Source organism: Saimiri boliviensis, chromosome 5 (genome assembly GCF_048565385.1).
Source record: "Saimiri boliviensis isolate mSaiBol1 chromosome 5, mSaiBol1.pri, whole genome shotgun sequence".
Taxonomy (NCBI): domain Eukaryota; kingdom Metazoa; phylum Chordata; class Mammalia; order Primates; family Cebidae; genus Saimiri; species Saimiri boliviensis.
Genome location: NC_133453.1, coordinates 5184981 through 5202281, shown reverse-complemented (window position 1 = coordinate 5202281; position 17301 = coordinate 5184981).

Sequence of the window (17301 nt, the reverse complement as noted above, 5' to 3'; positions counted from 1 at the left end):
TGACTCATGACGCTCATATTCAGTAACCAAATCTGCCTACAGTGTCTCCTGCTGAATTTCACCTCTGTTATTCAGCGTGTTCATCATCCCAACCCATTCCATGTCATCACTTAAATGATCATGTTCTCTGTGACATGAACAGTACTCTGTGACAAAGCTGGGGAGCCCCACAGCATGGCACCATAAATGAGTTCAAGTTAGCATCAATCCGCAAGTTGTAAACCTGCCAGCCTTGTGATCATCTGGCTTGTATTTCTCCTTGCCCTCAACTATTCCTTAAGATAATGGCTTTGTCCAGTGCACAGTAATATGCAGCTATATCCTATCTATAGCATTGCCTTATGTTGTACTGTTAGTAACTATAGAACTTTACCATTAGGCTGATCTGGCATGCCTTGTGTTTGGAAAACCCAAGATGATAATACTTGTTATCTCTGCTTCCTTTTCTAAACACTCACAAATCATTTTAATGGTCTGGAATATTTCCTGTGATCACATGAAGTTCACTGGGCCAGAACCTGACCTTTTTTATTTTAATGAGCCATCAGTCACTCAGAGTCGCACAAGTCTCTGCTATAGTTCTCTTTTTTCATGATGCCACGACAATTCAGCCAAACCAGGGGACTTGTTTCTTCACTAGGCCTGAACCTGAGTTAAAGTGCCCCCAAAGCAACTCGTCTGTCTATACCTCGACCTAAGACACTTCGGACTGCAACAACAAGCGGGGCCTTTTCCTGCCACACGGTGGCAGGCCAGGCACTAACCAGTCAAAGTGGGTACCATGCAATGCTTCCTGCTGCCACCTTCTCACCCAAGGATGAGGCTTCCTTCCCCGCCTCCTTCGCTAACACCCCTCCAATTACCCTCAGTAACAGTAAGACTAAAGCATGACAAGACAGGAATGTCCTCTACCAAAAGACGAGGCTGTACATACCAAGAACAGGGACTGAGGACCTTGCCCAGGAAGGCTCCTGGCAGCTGGGGGGACAGCAGTGGCCATTAACATCCACCAAGGAGAAAATACTCCAAGAAGGGCCAGAGCAGTTCCTGGGCTTCCAGGGAGGCCCAGAGCTCTGCTCCATCCATCCTGCTCAGTCCCATTCCAGGGTCCCTCCTGCCAAGGCTGAGTGGTATTAATAAGCTCACTTTCTCTTCTTACAGACGGGGGGGCCAATTTTTTTTTGTCATCAGTTATCATTAGTTTATTATAAAAGAGAGATATGGAAATTATTTACATGATGAATGATTTCAGAACTTCAGTGGAATGGGCAGCTTCACACTGATGCCATTTCAATAGTGACTTATTTCAGTCTACGTATTTTCCAAGAATGTCACCATCTCTGTTTAGTGACCATTCTCTATACCTCTCTGGGCATCTGAGGTCAAAATCATTATTCTGATTCCCTTTTCCAGTAGTGTCTTCTAAATGGGTCACTATCTCTTCCACAGTTACTATGTTTTTGTCCTAAACAATTGATGTTTTACTTTATTTCAAATGTACATGTCTTTATGCAGCCTCATAATCAGACTGCCAAGTATCTGGGAAAATGTTTTTTTCTCAGTGTTCTCAATATGAATTCAGTTGGGCAAATATTATGGATGCCTATCCTGTGCCAAGGACAATACTCAATATGGTGCAATAGAAAAATAAAACTTTGGTAGGGATTCAGCCTTCAGGGAGTAAAGTAGAAGAGATAAAGGTAGGAGGTGATTGAATGTCACAGTGCGAAGTCTTCTGGGAGTGCAGAGGAGATAGGGGCTCCTTTTCCCTTGGGAAAGTGGAAGGTGTTATGCTTGTGGGACTAGAGCTAGCTGCATAAAAGGTGAGTGGGGCTTTGACCTGAGGAAACGTCAGACGATGCAGGCAAAGGAAACAACGTGGGCAAAGTCATATGCAGCAGGAGAAGGACGGGGCTATGTTTGTGTGAGAGCCATTATTTGCCTTTGGCCTGGGAATAGGCTCGTCACATGGGGCCCAGATCAGACAGTATATGGATTCCATAGCAGGCCGAGAAGTTCGGACTGAATTGTACAGTGACTCTAGAACTATGGAGGTTTATTTCAGCAAGAGAATTGACAGGGTCATGAGACGGGGGGCCAATTCAAAGACAAGAAGTAGAGATGAGTGGATAAGCAACGTGTAGTGCCTATGTAAATAGAACAACATCCAGCTGCAGAAAACGGTGAAGTTCTGATGCGTGCTGTAGCATGGACGAACCCTGGAAACATGCTAAGTGAAATAAGCCAGACACAGAGGAACACATTTTGTATGATTCCACTTCATATGAAATGTCCAGAACAGACAAATTTGTAAAGACAGAAAGTGGATTAGAGGTTAATGGGCTGGTGGAAGGAGGGAGTGGGGAGTTCTTTCCTTCTTTTTTTTTTTTTTTAAGATAGAGTCTTGTTGTGTCACCAGGCACCAGGCTGGAGTGCAGTGGCACAGTCTTGGCTCACTGAAATCTCCGCGTCCTGGGTTCAAGCAATTCTCCTGCCTCAGCCTCCTGAGTAGCTGGGACTACAGGCATGTGCCATGGAGTTATTTCTTAATGTGTACAGAGTTTTTGTTTGGGGTGATGAAAAATTTTGGAAATATAGTGGTGATGGTTGTATGGCCATGTTGTGGACATAGTGAATGCCACTGATTTGTACACTGACAATAGCTAAGATGGCACATTGTATGTTTCAGAGAGAGAGAGGCATGATAAGACAGGATTACACTCTACCAAAATGCCAGGCTGTAAAAACCAAGCACAGCAGACTGAGGACCTCGCCCGGAAAGGCTCCTGGCAGCTGGGGGGTGGCACTGGCTGTGGAACTGACCATTGACATCAACCAAGGAGAAGCTGATTGATGCCTAGCCTTTTTTGAATGAGAGACAAAAAATAGAGGAGAAGGTGTGAAATACTGAGAAAGTACAATTGATAGGATTGTGGTGTGGCTCAGAGAGGGAGAATTCTGAGCTGATGCTGAGGCTTCAGTGGCAGGTGGCTCGATGGGGCGGAGCGTGAGTCCAACTGGGGAACCCTGGTCCAGAAGCACTCTTCTGGGATATAATTGGCACTGGCGTCTCTTTATACTCACCACCCTTCTTTCTTTCCCAGAAATCCTAATACTCTGTGTTCTCACACCATATATAGACTCTTCCCTGAGAATGTTGGTGGTATTATTCGGCCTTTAAGGAATCAGATGGAGTAAGTGGCAGGTGCTGTTTTGGTAAGTCTCGCAAAGGTTTCTATAACACCCCAGAGAGAGACCAGGAAGGCATCACACCTCTTTTTATTGGTCAGGGCATAGCGGGGTCCCCCAGTGTCGTGTTGTGTCCCTTCCTTCCTAAGTTTACATTTCCTAAAACTCTCGCAATGTGTGGCTCATGCTAGGAGTTTGTAGAGCCCACGATGCTGCTTATTTTCTTTTAATACTTAGTTTGTTGATGCTCAAAAATAGGTCACAATGTAGATAAGCATAGTATATGCCAGTTGTTCATCAGAAAGAAAAACCCAGGGCATTTGATTACTGTAAAATTGTACTCAGCTGGAGCAACTGGTCTTGATCCCTCCCTCCTTCCCCCACCCCGCCTCTTTCTTCTTTCCCTCCCTCCCTCCCTCCCTCTCTTCCTTCCTCCCTTCCTCCCTCCCTCCCTCCCTCCCTTCCTCCCTCCCTCCCTCCCTCTCTTCCTTCCTCCCTCCCTCCCTCCCTCCCTCCCTCCCTTCCTCCCTCTCTTCCTTCCTCCCTTCCTCCCTCCCTCCCTCCCTCTCTTCCTTCCTTCCTTCCTCCCTTCCCTCCCTCCGTCCTTCCTTCCTTCCTCTTCTTGTTTCTTTTTTGTTGCCCAGGCTGACGTGCAACAGTTTGATCTCGGCTCACCGCAACCTCTGCCTCCTGGGTTCAAGCAATTCTCCTGCCTCAGCCTCCTGAGTAGCTGAGATTACAGGTGCCCACCACCATGCCTGGCTAATTTTTGTATTTGTAGTAGAGACAGCGTTTCACCATATTGGCCAGGCTGGTCTCGAACTCCTGACCTCAGATGATCTGCCTGCCTTGGCTTCCCAAAGTGCTGGGATTACAGGTGTGAGCCACTGTGCCCAAATGATTCTTCCATTTTCTAACAGTGTGATTTGAATAAAGTCCAGTAACATTTCTGAACCTAAGTCTGTACCTATACAAAGAGAAGAATATCCGCTGTGTCATTCAAAGCATTGTGATGGAACTCCTTGAATGGTTTTTCAGTTGCTTTTTGCTAGAAAACTGGTGTGACCCCGTGTACCTAGTATCCAGGTGTTCATTTGACTCACATGTTTTATAGTCCAGGGATTTCGTCCATGAAGTGTTTTTCTGAAAACTCAGTGTTTGTAGCATCATTGGACGTTTTCCTTACGTCCTCATTGAATTTGTGTTGAAGGAATCGAGTCTTTGAAAGATGGGTTTACCTTTCTGTTTAATAAGTCTTAAGTTTGTTGTGTGAGTTTTCCCTCAGTGTGAGTCCTGGAGTTTGAGAACAGTGACTGCTGTAATCCTACCACGATTTGATGGGCACTTCCAGGCACAGTGAAAGGGAAGTGGAAGTTTCTGGTTGACTTTGATTCAGTTCCAACGCGTTCCTCAGGTAGGCCTGGAGAACTGCAGAGAGTGAAGTCAGCGGAGATGAAAGTGAGAAGGTGCAAAGTGCACAATGAATTTGAAGGCCTTCTCCTCTAAACTTAGATGTAAGAAACATTTTCTATGCTTCTAAGTCTAAAATGTCATTCTACATAAGAGGTGTATTTTAAAATGTCAGATATTAAACTGTCTGCAGTATCATCCCACTTTTCATGTCTGATGTTATATCTATACGAAAGGAAAGGATGGAATGCTAAGCTTGTTACATTTGCATACATACGTGGAATGAAATAGAATGTGTTTCATCAATTCATAATCATAATAAGTAAATACTGGTAGACTCTGGACCTAACACTTCAAGATCTAATATTCACAGTTTTGACTTTTTCTGAGCCACCTCTAAGGTCCATGGCACGTTACAATTTGTAATAGAGACAGTTTTACTTCCCTCAGAGGACTGCTATAAGGATTAAATAATCAATGTATGTAAAGCACTTGGCACAAATTTAAACCAGCATGCTGTTGTGTGGCAGGTAGTCCTGAAAGCTACAGGGGGAGTCTAGAGGTCTGCTCAAAATCGCATCTCAGTTGGCAGTATTCCTAATTTCAGGCTTCACAGAAATTTCAGGTGTCAAAACCCGCTCCATATAGGCTGCTCAGTTGAGGGCCCACATGCATGCTGCGTTCAGAACAATGATAACCACCAACCTACAACAGCTGGCACCAGCATTCCCAAACAGCAAACAGTTTCAGTGGCGAATCCTGGCCTCTCTCCAGTCTGTTATCATAACATTTCACAGCCTAGCCTGCACTGGAAATGAGTCTGATGTGATAGACTTTGTTGAGCATACGCTAGTAAACTAATTTAAAGGGATATGAGCAATGTGTGTCTTACCTTCCGAATAAAGTTCCAAAGAGAATAGATCTCACAAACACCAAAGCCATTTTACGTCAAATAAAAACATCACTTCCACTGGGAAATGAGTGTAAATGTGTGTGTGTGTGTGTGTGTGTGTGTGTGTGTGTGTTTCTTAGGAGCTGCCGCTATTATCTATTAATAAAACTGCCCAGTGTGAGAAAAAAGAAAAAGGAACTAGCTGGAGGCAGGATGTTGGCTCTTTTTATTATTATCTTTTTTTTTTCTTTCACAAACACTGAGGCAGCTTTTGTAACCCAGATGTAGAGGAGGTCACTTTTCAATTGTTTTAACACCTGCTGTCTATTAAAATGAACATGATTTCCACAAGCCATTGATAAATTCAGTCTTAAACCTCAAATGACGGTTTCCTATATTTTGATAAAACTTTTGAATAAATAACACGTCTGCCCAATTTCTGGTGTGTGGGGGTGTGTGTGGATGTTTTGCCATTTGGCTCCCATATCCCGTCTCTATTTTATTTTCACAATGCTTATAACAAAACAATAGTTTTTGGTACCGAGAGTAGAAAGCTAATTACAAATAACAGCTGTGTTGTTCATAAAACAAAAGTGAAGCTAGGGCACAGTGGTGCACACCTGTAACCCCAGCTACTCGGGAGGCTGAGGCGAGAAGATCGCTGGAGCCCAGGAGTTCGAGGCTGCAGTGAGCTATAACAGTGTCACAACCTGAGCAACAGAGTGAGATCCCATCTCTAAAAAAAAGTGGCACACTTAGTCGTGAATGAGATGTACTTAAAGACTTGAACAGCAATGGCTCTGACTACATCTGCAAGATGCAATTTAAGAGCAGAGAAAATGTCTACTTAATCTATTAATTCGTTATAGCATACCACCAGACTTAATAGAAATATAATCTTGGTTTTAAAAATACCAGGCAGGAGATAGGAATGAATTCTCATAGGTTTGTTTCTTTCTCCATCTGTCTGCCAAATGTCTGTCTCCTTGTCCTCTACTCACTCACTTTTTTTTTTTTTTTTGGTTTTTGAGGTGGGGTCTGACTCTGTCACCCAGACTGAAGTGCAATGAGATCTTAGCTCACTGCAACCTCTGCCTCCTGGGTTCAAGCCATTCTTGTTTCTCAGCCTCCTGAGTAGTTGGGATTACAGGCACCCACCACTATGCCCTGCTAAGTTTTGTATTTTTAGTAGAGACAGGGTTTTGCCATGCTGGCTAGGCAGGTCTGGAACTCCTGACCTCAAGTGATCCACCCACCTTGGCCTCCCAAAGTGCTGGGATTATAGACATGAGCCACTGCGCCCTGCCCTGCTTACTCTTCTACTGAGAAGTGCAGCACTTCCTTGGATGAGGCATTGCTCTGTCCCAGGGCTGGAGGAGCAGCAGCCCTGACTACGCTGCTAACTCTCGCCTGTCAGCTTCCCCCAAGGCAACACGCTGGTCTAGACCCCGTGTGCTCTATTGCTGCTGTGGAGGTTTGCACAGTAAAACCCATCCTGGGCATGTGTCTGCCTAGTGTATTCTCAGGGAGTTGTTTACTTACATTTCTCATCCTACAAAAATGGGTTTCAGACTTTGTAGATGTCCTGGGACATGAAATGCAGATAAAAATACCAAGAGCTACAACTTTAAAAATATTTTTTATAGAAGGATAAGTGCAGAAAAGCCAGCAACTCTTTAGCATACAACTCAATGCATTTTCACAATTTGAAAGTACCCATGTATGAAATATTCAGATCAAGACTCATGAGAACAGCAGAATCCCAGAGGCTCCCTGGGGACCCCTTCCAAACCCATTCTGTCCCTCCTTCCTAAAGGCAAACACTGCCTTACTAACACCAGAAGTTAATTTTTCCATTGTAAAAAAAGACTTCATATATAAGCTTTATGGGAATGGAATTATACACTGTATAATTGTACAGTGTACACCCGTGAACAATGCAGGGGTTAAGAGGGAACCAACCCTCTGGGCAGTCTGAAATCTGAGTGTAACTTTTGACTCCCCAAAAATGTAACTGCTACCAGCCCACTATTGACCGGAAGCTTTCCTGATAACATAAACTGTCCATTGACCCGTATTTTGTTTGTTGTATGCATTATATAATGTATTCTTACAATAAGCTGGAGAAAAAGAAAATGTGATTAAGAAAATCATAAGGAGGAGAAAATATATTGACTATTCATTAAGAGGAAGGGGATCGTCATCAAAGTCTTCATCCTCATCATCTTCATGTTGAGTAGGCTGAGGAGGAAGAGGAAGAGGAGATGGTCTTGCTGTCTCAGAGGTGGTAGAGGTGGAAGAAAATCCACATGTAAGTGGACCCATGCAGTTCAAACCCACGTTGTTCAAGGGGCTGCCTTATTCTTTTGTATCTAGCACCTTTCAACCTACTTACGATTGATCGTGAGGTTCATTTATGTTCTTACATGTAGATGTAGTTTGTTTTCATTGCTGTGTAGTATTCCACATATGAACAGATCACAGCTTATTTATCCATTCCACTATTGAAGGACAGTCTGGTTGCATGCAGGCCCAGATGATTGTGAGTAACGCTGCTGAGATCATTCACATACATATCTTACAGTGCACATGCGTACTCCTTGCTGGGCTATGGGCATACACATGTGCAGCTTCAGAAGACATTGACAAAAAAGTTTTCCTTCAATTTTACCAAGAAGAGTTCTAGTGTCTTCCCAGGCTTCCTAACACTTTGTATTTTCTATCTTTTTCTTTATTTTTAGAGTTGCAGTATCATTATCTCATAGGGCAGCTGTCCCCAACCTTGTTGGGATCAGGGACTGGTTTTGTGGAAGACAATTTTTCCAAGGACCATGGAGTGGGGGGCATGGTTTTGGAATGAAACGATGCCATCTCAGATCATTAGGCATTAGTTAGATTCTCAAAAGGAGCATGCTACCTAGCTCCTTCTTATGTGCGGTTCACAATGGGGTTCGAGCTTCTATGAGAATCGAAGGCTGCTGCTGGCCTGTCAGAAGGTGGGGCTCAGGTGGTAACGTGAGCCATGGGAGCAGCTTTGCTTGCTCACCTGCCACTCACCTCCTGCTTTGTGGCCCCGTTCCTAACAGGCCATGGACTGGCACTGGGGGTTGGGGCCTCTGTCATAGGGGCTTTAACTTGCATTTCTCTGGTAAATAATGGTACTGAGAATCTTTCTGTATACCTCTTTGACCATCTGGATATTTTGTGAAGTGCCTGTGGAAATCTTTTGACCCACTTTTATTGAATTTCCTATCTTTTTCTTATTGCTTGGTAGAAGACATTTACATATTATGGCACAAGTCTATACTGAATGCCTTTATTAAAAAGATATCCTCCCTGCCATGGTTTTCCTTTTCTCTTTTTAAATGGTGTCCTCTAATGAACGGATTTTCCTGATCTTACTGAAATCGAATACATCAACATTTCCTCTAAGATTAGCACTTATATGGTGTCATGTTTAAGAAATTTTTTACCTACTTCAAGGTGAAAAATTTATTATTCTATGTTATGTTTTAAAAGCTTTATTGTTTTATCTTTCACATTTAGATCTATAATCTGTTGAGAATTAATTTTTCTATGAAAAATCTGTGTGTGAAGTAGATGGATTAAATTTCTGTCTTTTCTATGTGAAAATTCAAATCAACCAGCACTATTCATAAAAAGACCATATTGGACCATCTGTAGTGCCATCTACTTGTGGGGTGGGGGGCAGAGGCAGGAGGACCACTTGAGCCTAGGAGGTTGTGGCTGCAGTGAGCTGTGATTGCACTACTGCACTCCAGCCTGGGCAACAGAGCATGACCATATTTCAGAAAAAAGGAAGGAAAGGAAGGAAGGAAGGAAGAAAGGAAGGGAGGGAGGGAGGGAGGGAAGGAAGAGAGAGAGAGGGAGGGAGGGAGGGAAGGAAGAGAGAGAAAGAGGGAGAGTGAGGGGGAGAGAGAGAGAAAGAAAAAATGAGAAAAAGGTGAGAGAGAAGAAAGAGAAAGAAAAGGAGATTATCCTTTCTCCACTGCTCTGCAGTGACGTCTTCATCACTAGTGAGGTGTCCATATATGTGTGGGTCTCTCTCTGAAGGGCCGCAGGATTTTGTTGAATGATTTTCTGCACCTTTGGGATGATCATTGATTCTCTCCTTTATTCTGTTAATGGAGTGAAGTACATTGATTGATTTTTGTATGCGTGTCTGCGGTAAGCTACACTGGTGGGCTACACTTAACATACACTGCTCAATTTTATATGCTAAGATATTGCTGAAGATTTTTGCATCTACATTTACAGTCTGTAATTTTCTTTCTTTTCATATCTGTGTCAAGTTTTGTTACCAGGGTTATTTAGATCTCATAAAATAAATTAGGAAGTGTTCCTTTTCCTGTATTTTCTAAGAGTTTCTGTTAGATTGCTATTTTCTTCCTTACATGTTCGATAGAAGCCATCTGGGCTTGAAATTTTCTTTGTGGGAAGGTTTCGGCTAAGAATTCAATGTCTTTAATAGATATAGCACTATTCAGATTTTCCATTTCTTCCTGGTTTTGATATATTGTATATTTCAAGTAATTTTATTATTTCACTTAAGTTGTGGGGTTTACTATATGAAATTGTTCGTAAAATTCTGCATTATTCTTTTAGTGTCTATAGGATCCGTAGTGGTATTCTCTTTGTCATTTCTGATATTGATAATTTATATTTTCTCTTTTTTTGTTGATTGGTCTTGCTAGGGATTTACCATTTTTATTGATTTTTCAAAGAAGTGATCTTTGTTTTGATGAATTTTCTTTGATGTTTATCTCCTACATCAGTTATCTATTGCTGCATAACAAATTATCCCCAAACCCAGTGACTTAAGACAACACACGTTGATTACCACCGAGTTTCTGTGGGGCAGGAATCCAGGCACAGCTTAGTGGGGTGCCTCTGCCTTGAGTTCTCCTCATGAGGCTGCAGTCAGGGAGGCAGCGGGTGCTGTGTGTCGTCTGAAGGCTCAGCTGGGGGAACAACCACTTCCAAGCTTACCTGAGTGGCTGCTGGCAGAATTAAGTTCCTCGTGAGCTGTTGGATTGAGGAATCCAGTTCTCCATTGGCTTTCCTTACTTCTCCATGCAGCCCTCTCCAGCTCACAGACCGGTAGCTGAACTCCACCTGAGTGGGCAGGCAGGACAGCATGAGAGGAGGAGCAGGAGGAAAGCCAGGGCCTTTCTTTAACCTCCTTTCAGGAGCCACAGCTCATCTCTGTTGCTTTTTTCTTCTCTCCGATTCTGCACTACCTCAGTTCTGAAAATGCCTGAAAAACAGACAATTCACAAATTCGACCCGGTTCTATTATTGTTTATGGTAGGAGGGCTGAGCCAGTACAACGTAATTCATCCTGGCTGGAAAGAGCTATTAATTTAATAAGTAATTGCTTTTAGCTTTTTAGGCTCCATAGCGCTTACTGTTTCTCTGCCAAAAATCCTTCCTTTACACTTTTTGCTTCAGACTATTTTCTTAACATCTGTTCTTTTTCTGTCTTCACTACATCTAGATTTAATGACATAAGCAGTATTTGCAGCATAAAGCTAATAAGAATGGCAACACCTTCATTTGTAGTACTGACAGTTTTCCTGTGACTATAGCTGATTGAATTTAAAAATCATCTCAGAAAAGCCATGGATCATGAGATACTATGCTGTGAAATCATTATAGCCATCTAGAATGTAAATGAATGATGTGTAGTCAAAATTGTAATTTCATTTAATTTTTTCATGTTCTATATATTTATTATTGTGACGTTTATGAATACACCTTCCAATTCTCGACTTCAAATCTGAAGTTGCCTGAAATGTGAGTTCAGTTCTAGTTCCCTTGTCCAAAAAGATTTGACATTGGAGCATCCAAACTTCCGACCTTTGGCTCCTCATAGAGAAGCCTTCCTCCTGAGCACGGGGCCCTGGTCCACATTTCTCTAAAGAGGCGTTAGAATGAGCAAGGGTCAACGGAAGTGCCCAGAGACCTGGAGATGCAAGGAGGAGGACAGGTGAGCAGGCTGGTCAGGTGAGCCCCGGCTGCAGCTGCCTTTGTTGGTATCTCCACATTGCTGAAACCAATCAAGAGACTATTTTCCCTGCTTATGGTTGACGGAACGTCTTCAGCCTCTGAAAGAGGCTCTGGTGTCCTCACAGTCTGAACCCAGCATGAAGGTCTTGACCCTGTGCTCACACAATGGCCATTCTGCTGATCTGGGACAGTCATTTGCCAAGTCAAACCTTTCAGTTTCTTTGTTGAAAATACAGGGCTATCTGGTAAGAATAAATCTCTGTTTTCCACAGAACCAGAAGTGAGAGTGAGATTATCTTTGTATCTGCTTCTTTCAAGATCTTGAATGAGTTTAAAAAAAAAAAAAGAGCTGAATTAGGATTAAGTAGGCTCACTTTTCTTTGTTTTCTGTGACGTGGAGGTTCTATTACTGTTAAACAATGTAATGGATACAGAATTCAGACAGAGGCACATGGAGAAAATAAATAGCCAGATGTGGGGGTGAAAAGGCAAAAAAAAAAAAAAAAAGGAGAAATGGATAAACATTACAGAAGATGTGCTCTGTATGAATTTTTCATTGTTTTGTAACTGATTGTTACAAATTCAGTGACTTAAAACGGCACCCATGTATATCTCAGTTTCTGTTGTCCAGAAGCCAGAGCACGGCTTAGTTGGGTTCCCTGCCTGAGGTCTTCAGGCTGAACTAGGGTGTTGACCAGCTATGCTCCCTCCTGGAGCTCTGGGTTTTCTTGCAAGCTATTCTGGCTGTTGACAGGACTCAATTCCCTGACGTGCAGCACTCCTGGAAGCTGCCCTGAGGTCCCAGGAACAAGCCCCTCTCCCAACAGACCAGCTCATTCCTCTAAAGCCAGCTGGGGAACCTCTCTCCAGTCCACTACAACGAAGTCTCAGCAAGGGAGCGAGTATTTCGTGCCAATCACAGTCCTGCCCACATTCAAGGGGAGAGCGTTTAAGGGCATATTTAACAGGGGTGGGAATCTTGGTGACCATCTTAGAATTCTGCCTGCCACATGCCATAAAATCAGATGGTTTAAAGTAAACACTTTGGCTAATGAAGAAAATGACAGACATTATTTGGAAGTGATGTCTCCTGATGGCCAGCCTCTATCAAATGCAGATGTTCTGTGAAACCTGTCTCTCCCATGGGGTTGTTGCAAAGCTGATTGGGTCATGCCTGTGAAAACCCTCTACAGGATGGACCCTGCTCTACAAATGTAAGGGAATTAGAATGTGTGTGTCTGTGTGTGTGTGCATCTGTGCATTTGCATGTGTGTGTGTATGTGTGTGCACATCTGTGCATTTGCACGTGTGGGTTCATGTGCACGGATGTGCATGTGTGTGTGTGTATGTGGGTTCATGTACACAGATGTTCATGTGTGGGTGTGTGTGCATCTGTGCATTTGTGGAGTGGGTTCATGTCCATTGATATGCATGTGTGCATATGTGTGTGCATGTGTGTGTGTGTATGTGCATCTGCACATTTGTGGAGTTAGTTCATGTCCATGGATATGCATGTGTGCATGTGTGTGTGCCTGTGTGCATGTGTGTGTGTGTGCATCTGCGCATTTTTGGTGTGGGTTCATGTGCATGGTTGTGCATGTGTGTGTGCATGTGTGGGTTCATGTGCATGTGTGTGCATGTGTGTGTGCATCTGTGCATTTGCATGTGTGGGTTCATGTGCATGTGTGTGCATGTGTGTGTGTGCGCGTCTGTGTATTTGCGTGTGTGGGTTCATGTGCATGGATGTGCGTGTGTGTGTGCATGTGTGTGCAGAGCATCCCACATCAGCTGCCTCCCTCTTGGCTCTCCCCATCCAGAGTGAGCCCAGTCCTTGCCAGCTCCCCGTGGACCTTTGCTGTCTGTAGGTGCTGAACACCTCCCACCTGCTCTTGTACTGTCGTCCCCCTTTATCCATGGTTTTGCTTTCTGTGATTTCAGTTACCCATGGCCAATCATGGCGAGAAAATATTAAGTGGAAAATTCCAGAAATAAATAATCTATTTCTTAAATTGCATGCTGCTCTGAGTAGCGTGATGAAATCCAGTGCCAACCCGCCCCCGGCATGAATCATCCAGCATCTCCACAGTGTAGATGCCACCCACCCATTCGTTAGCCACATCATCTGCTCCTGACAGCCAACCATCCAGGTGGTCATGGTTCAATGATCCAGGGGCACCGAAAGCAGGTTGTCCTCCTGATGCATCCTCAGAAGGTCAGTGGTGGCCGAATGCTATGCCACCATGCCTAGGTCATCCCTCACTTGGTCTCATCACGTGGGCATCTGATCAAGACAGACCATCACAAGAAGAAGGGTGAGTACAGCACAATAAGACATTTTGAGAGTGAGATAAAGACACAGAAACCACATTCACATAAACTGCATCATAGTATATTGCTGTAATTGTTCTATTGCATTAGTAGTTATTGTTGCTAGCCTCTTACTATGCCTAATTCATAAACATTATTCTAGGTATGTATGCACAGGAGAAAACAGTATATTTAAGGTCCAATACTATTTTTGAGGTTCCAGGCATCTGCTGGGGTCTTGGAACATATTCCCTGAGGATAAAGGGAATCTACTGTAGTTTCTTTTGGACTTTGTATCCATTTCTTGCCAGTTTACAGTTTTTCCAACTGTAGAGTTTGCACCTTGATCATTTTTTACATTCCCTTTTGTGTCATGAATAGAGGAAGCAAATCCACTCGAGACATGACCTCTTGTAAGGCTGAGTGCAGTCATGGCTCAGTAGAGCAGGGCTGCTGCTGTCCTGAGTCCTGGTAATCGGATTCCACCTGATCCCTTCACTGAGCATCTCTTGAGTGCCTGCAGTCAGCCCAGGAAAATGTCATCTAAACGGCGCTATTCTCCAGCGCCTGTCCTGTTTTAGAGGCGTCGTGTTTCATAATGGCACAAGATGCTACTTTGAACCACTTTCCTTTATTGTAAAAAAAAAAAAAAAAGGTACTCAACATATGCATGCATTAAACATTGGCAATAGTGACCAGTAGACTTCAGGGCAACCTGGACGAGACCCTGGTGGCCAACTTCACAGGTGCAGGCAAAGCCAGCTTGCAGGCGGTGCAACAGTCTCTTAACAGAATCGAGGGGTGTGGGGTACAGGTACCATCAGCAAACCAAGGACGCCCGCATGGGCTCACTGAGAGCTGGCAAGAAGGTGATTGCTCATGGGATAAAATAAATACTAGTGGCGGGGCAACATAAATCTTCTGGCTGAAGGAATTATTAGTGGCACATTGACCTGCTATGAACTTGTAACAAGTTAAGAGGCATTATTGATAGCTTTTCTCATTCTCCAGGCTCAGAGAGGGTTACCTTTTACTGAAATGTAAACACACCAGACATGCTTTCAATAACAATCGTCAACCATGTCCCAGCTTAGACTGAAAATTCCCCCTTGGTTAGGTTTTTTGACACTGTACTTGAGACTAAACTTGTCACATGAATTCTAGCAATGTCAAGTACTTGGAATCTCAATCTGTTTATCAGACAAGGGCTGTTCCTTATCTTCTGGGTGAAAGATTAACCAAAACATGCACCAGAACCCCCACGTGCTTTCCTTCCCAATATGGGAGCCTTTTTCATAGAGAAGATTTTAGTTTTGTTTCTTCTTCCAGAGCTGAGACCTTTCACTAAATGCCATGTTACTGGCTGGCAGCCTATGTGAGGTCTTTCTGGGGCTGAGGACGGCAAACTCCCCTCCTCCTGCACGGCTCCTCCTGCGGTTACATCATTCCTGTGTGGCCTCCGAAGACCAGACGAGACGCACGTTTGCTACGGCCCTCTCCTACCAGCCCTGTCTGTGGCCAGCTGTGCCTCACCTAAACCCCTGCAGGGTTGTTCGCCTTTTTAGGTTGTAAATGGCAGGAAGAAACCAACTCAAATTGGCTTAGCAAAAACAGTTGTTGAGTGGCTTGCAAACCTGAGACACTGTGTTAACACCGCCTCCGTGCGAAGCTGAACCTGGGGCCTCCTCTCTTGTTCCCACGTACTAGAATCCTGTTCTTTGTGACCAGATTCACTGTCCCTGCCTGGCGATGTACACAGGATACTCCTCTAGCGTATCTCAAATCAGCCATATATCTGGCAATATTTGATCATTTAAAGAGTTACAGGGCTTACATCACTTTGATCTGGTCTCTTTCCCTTGCTCCCCCTCTTTCCTTCTTTCTCATGTGTAAATAAACAGATCTTGCCTCACGTGCAATTAGCAGGTCTGAGTACTAGGACATCTTTTCTGTTTTTCTGGGCCCTTGGAAGTGAGCTGGTGATTTACGTTATCAATAAGTGAAAATCATACTAACTGATGGACAATTAGTACTTTTTCTTTTACTCCTTATGGCAAATGAAAACGATTGACTTTGTAGTATTGCTGCATTTCTTTTTTGAATAAATAAAATCATTCTTGTTAGGAAAGTGAAAAATGTATCTTTATCAAACTAATTTCATTTGAGTGGCAAAGGACAAAGGATTGGTTCTGCACTTCCTTTGAGTCCCAGAAACCCAAGGGAGCACCAGCCCTTCGCTGTCCCCCACCATGCTGTGGGGACACCTTCCTGTGGCACCTCCACCTTAGAGCCTTCTTTGCCCTTGACCTATGTCCCTCTCTAAGAAGAGAGGGAGGGAACAAAGAGAAGGCAGAGAAAGCAGAAAAGAACAAGATGGCAGGCTCAAATCCCGCAACATCAGTAATTACACTAAATGCGAATCGCCTAAGTGCTCTGGCCAGAGAGGGAGGCTCAAAACGCCCTTCACAACACATTTCGCCTTGTGTCTCTGCCTGGCTAGGTCTGATGAGGGAATCTGGGACCATGCTTACAGCCTACTGTTCTGAGTTGTGTTTTCTCCAGAAAGAAAAGCCCTGAGTGACTTCAGATATAACATTGTCTACATTGCCTTTCTGACCCCACCAGTGGAGACCTTTAGAAGAAACGACCTGGGCCTGGGTGTGCTGGGTTTCAGTCCTGACTCTGCTACCCAGCAATGGAGTGGCTCTGGCTGGGCCTTATTTCCATGCTTCATGGCCCCACGTGATTCCAGAGTCCTCATCCAGAAAACAGCGGTGATGGCATTTTTCTTAAAAAGAACTTGGGGTTGTTTGGGGGACAAAATAACATCGAAAGGCTGTATGTGGCTGTATTCGTGTGTTTTCACACTGCTATAAAGAACTGCTTGAGACTGGGGAATTTATAAAGGAAAGAGGTTTAACTGACTCACAGTTCTGCATGACTGGGGAGGCCTCAGGGAACTTACAATCATGGCAGAAGGTGAAGAGGGAGCAGGCATCTTCTTCACAAGGCAGCAGGAAAGAGAGAGAGAGAGAGAGAGAGAGAGAGAGAGAGAGAGAGAGAGAGAGAATGAGCAAGCAGGGGAAACTGTCACTTTCAAACCACCAGATCTCATGAGACCTCACTATCATATAGCACGGAGAGAAACTGCTCCTGTGACCCATTTACCTCCCACCAGGTCCCTCCCTCAACACTGGGGATCACAATTTGAGATGGGATTTGGGTGGGGACACACAGCCAAACTGTATCAGTAACTTTTATTTATTTATTTTTTTGAGACGGAGTTTCGCTCTTGTTACCCAGGCTGGAGTGCAATGGCGCAATCTCGGCTCACCGCAACCTCCGCCTCCTGGGTTCAGGCAATTCTCCTGCCTCAGCCTCCTGAGTAGCTGGGATTACAGGCACACGCCACCATGCCCAGCTAGTTTTTTGTATTTTTAGTAGAGATGGGGTTTCACCATGTTGACCAGGAT